Here is a 3941-nt window from a genome sequence, read left to right as displayed (position 1 = left end):
TGACTATATTAGTTTATTCAAAACTCTTTTCATGAAGCTACAATTACCTTGATGTCAAACCAGATAAAGACAGAACAACAACAAAGGAATTTTATTATCAAATATCTCTGATGATGAAAAAAAAATCTCTCAATAATATATTATCAAAAAAGCTCAAGATTATGTCAAAAACCTTTATTCATTTTGAATTAATTTCTGTAAGAGGTTAAAGATGTAATCCTATTTTTATAGGCCTGGTGCTGGCTACAGCTACAATGATAGGAGCAGGGCCTCATGAAGAACAAATTCATGGCCAGCCATAGTTTCTCATTTCCTTATAGTTAGATTGTTGGACTCAGGGCTGTTTGTGAAATTTCTAGCACCAAGCTACCCTGACAGAATGAAACTCACAAGAAGGTCAGTTTTGTTAAGAGCTTTGTTTTCCTGGCTTTTCTCATCAAATTAGCAAATGGATGACTTTAAAGAGTGAAATATCATAAAATGATGATCTTCATGTAGGCTAGTGGTTCAACCAGCTGACAAACTCCTATACTTATTTTGGCTAACCTTAACAAAGGCAATGTCCTATGATTTAATTCTTTTTATTGACCTTTTGATGAAGAGTGTAAGCTAACAATTGGAAACCAATTTAACAATTGGTAAAGTATATCATTCAAATATTTAAATAAGATTAGGATATTTTATTCCATATTCAGATCAAACTGAGTCTGCGCATAAAAGAGTAATGACTCATTAGAGCAAAGGTTCCAAAGGATAGAAAACACAGAGAAGTCAGGCAAGTGATGTTCAGAAGCCACCAACTGTGATTACACAGAAGAGCAATGCAGCCTTGTAATACTGAGGGTAGAATATAAAATACAAGAAAGATACACACCAGGACTTCTGGGTGGCTGTGGATTCTAGAGTTATTCTGCTGGAAACAGGACTGCTGTGGATGTATTGAACCATCTGCTTGTGTCTGTAAAGAATGACAATCAAGGAACCACCAGACCAGGCAATCAGCACAGAAAAGAAGATTTCAGGGCACACCATAAATGAGTAAATAGAGTGAGGTACTGATGTTATCACCACCCTGGTAGAACAGTACTCAAAGTCTCGGTTTCTTGTCATGTTTTTGCTATTTCTTTTGACAAGTATGTACAGAAAGAAAATGAAATTTATAATTATGGACAAGACTCAAAGAAAGAAAGTGGAGCAACCAATATAATCTGCAGCTTTGGCATTTTGTTCCTTAAGGCAAGATTCCTTGTGACTGATGGTGATGGCCTGGAAGACACTCAAGAAACAGGTGGTGCTAATACACACACCCCGCTCAACTCTTTGAATGTACAAAACCAATGTGCATCCAAAATAATTTTAAAACTGCTTCAAAAAGCTGCCAATGTGTTTGGCAGTCCTGTAGAAAGAACTATCAAGACATTGGATGCCCTTATGTGCATGAGAATCAAATCTATGGGCTTTAATGTAGGTTCTATATAGTAGACTAGATGGTAGATAAGAAGAGAGATCTTTCCCAGAATGCCAGTTGTAATTTGTAATGGGAAAATGATTTTGATTATCATATTCCATAATTCCATTCTATGATTGAGCTTGATTTTCTTTTTATTATAGCCATACTCGTATTTTCTGATCAAAATGAATGAAAAGTACTAATAATATGAAGAGCGAGCATGAGTCTAAATCTGAGGAGCCCTTAAAGCTCAGGAAAACCATATCATCATAACACACTTTATCCTATGTACTCTATGTGCTGTAGCAATGCTTTCTTGAAGTTTCTAACAGTAGTAATTATAACTTACAATACATATTTACATACAATACAATAATGTGAGATTGCTGAAGGTTTCAGGACACACCTGTAAATTGGAAAAATGCCTTCAAAATCATACAATATACGACATTATGTGCGAGATTACTTGGCCTGGGAAAAGCAATGAAAACAGAGAGCCAGTATTAATAAGCATAATTTAGGACTGTAAGAATATATTCTTATTTTCTAGTCATGGTAGAAAGGAAGTCAATTTTAATGACAACTACCAACTTCAAATACATCAATTCTTAAAGTACATTTTACATAATATTAGGTGGTGAATAGTGAAAAATTACAATTCCAGTAAGAATATATATATATATATATATATATATATATATATATATATATGTGTGTGTGTGTGTGTGTGTGTGTGTGTGTGTGTGTGTAAAAACTATTAAAATCCTAAAACACATTCAAATGATGGCAATAATTTATTAAGTTATAAGTTAGCTCTTATGCAATATCACAGCACATATATACACACTCATATTCATGTATGTGCTGTTAGATCCCTGGGGACATCCAGTGTGATGCAATCTCCCATTAGCTGGAGCATGGGCTGTTGCTAAAGCTACTGTCTGTCTATGGAATTCATTCCACTCTCTGGCTGCATAATGTGGCCTCAGTGGAAAAAGATATGCCTAGCCCTGCAGAGCCTTGATTTGCCAGGGTTGGGAGAATTCCATGGTAGTGTCCACCCTCTCAGAAGTGAAGGGGAGGAAATGATGAGCAGTGACCAGGATATGAAGCAAAATAAATAAATAAAGATAGACAGAAAGAAAGAAGGAAAGGAAGAAAGAAAGAAAGAAAGAAAGAAAGAAAGAAAGAAAGAAAGAAAGAGAGAGAGAGAAAGAGAGATGAGAAAATTGTAGGTGTAATCATCATGTAGCCCTCAGAAGACTACAGTGGAAATAGTGGAAAAGAATGCAGTGTGTTAACCCATCTGTGCAGTCTAATTGGAGAAAGTTCTCAAGACACTATACCTGCAAGTCAAGTAGTCACGAAATTCTTTTTAGATCAGGAAAGATCCCATTACAAAGTCTAAACTAGACTGTGTGTCATCACCAGGCTGAATCAAGAAGTTCCAGTGGGGAAAATGTTGCTCTACACACTCTTGAGCTCTGCCTGGACAGTGAGCCTTACAGTCAATAATGAATAAAATTGATGATGAAGTCTGGAACCTGTATAAGTTAAAGGAAAGTAGAGAAATGAGCTGAAGTCTTAGGAATTACCAATACAACCTTCCTTTCCCCATGCATTGGATCTGCAGAACAACCTGGGGAATGGCTACAGCAGTGACCAGAAAGCACTGTCTTAATAAAGTAAGACAGCTTAAGAAAGATCAACAGTGCAAATTCTGTCTCATTACTATTTCTCAACCTATAATATTTTAAATGTGTGGTTATAGGGAGTGAGTATGTTCTGATCCCACAAAACTAAAATATGGCCCATAAATGGGAGGTAAGAAACATGTAAAATAAGAGTAGGTGCAAAAATGTACATGGAACACATATGTTACATATAGGTTTTAATGATTTTAATGCTTTGATTCAATCTGGATGTCCAAATGCTAAACGTCCTTGTCCCCAAGCGGTTTTTGATCCATCAATAAATATGCCAGCAGTCAATGGTTGAGCAAAGGGAAGTGGGACAGGACCCTTAGTCCTGTGCAAGCTAGGACACAGGGAGAGAAGAAGAAATCTTCATGAAGCTGTGGATACAGATGAACATAGGAGCTCTAGGTGTTAGAGCCAATGAGCCACAAAAGAATTAGCACAAGTAGTCACTGGCCTGATTCTGCCTTGGGTAACAGAGGAAGGTTTAGAAGTGCCCAGATATTTAGGTAACCACAGCATTTTGAAATTAACTGGTGTGTGTGTGTGTGTGTGTGTGTGTGTGTGTGTGTGTGTGTGTTCTGTTCGTGATTTCCAATATATCCTGGGTAGTCCACGTTCAATCAGCCAGGAGCCAAAGCTGTGTAGCCCATACTCTACACCACTACAGATGGAGTGCAATGTGGTGGGAGAAGTTACTAGTAAAATAATTTATATATTCCAGAATGAAGGAGACAATACATACACACACACACACACACACACACACACACACACACACACACAAACCATGA

At 36.8% G+C, this 3941-nt stretch overlaps 1 pseudogene; it reads right to left on the bottom strand.

The window, feature by feature from the left end:
- Positions 1 to 670: 670 nt before the first annotated feature.
- LOC143440642 (vomeronasal type-1 receptor 4-like) lies at positions 671 to 1577 on the bottom strand (annotated as a pseudogene).
- Between the last annotated feature and the right edge of the window lie 2364 nt (positions 1578 to 3941).

This window comes from Arvicanthis niloticus, chromosome 30 (assembly GCF_011762505.2).
Source record: "Arvicanthis niloticus isolate mArvNil1 chromosome 30, mArvNil1.pat.X, whole genome shotgun sequence".
Lineage (NCBI taxonomy): Eukaryota > Metazoa > Chordata > Mammalia > Rodentia > Muridae > Arvicanthis > Arvicanthis niloticus.
This window is presented reverse-complemented; position numbering and strand designations above follow the sequence as displayed.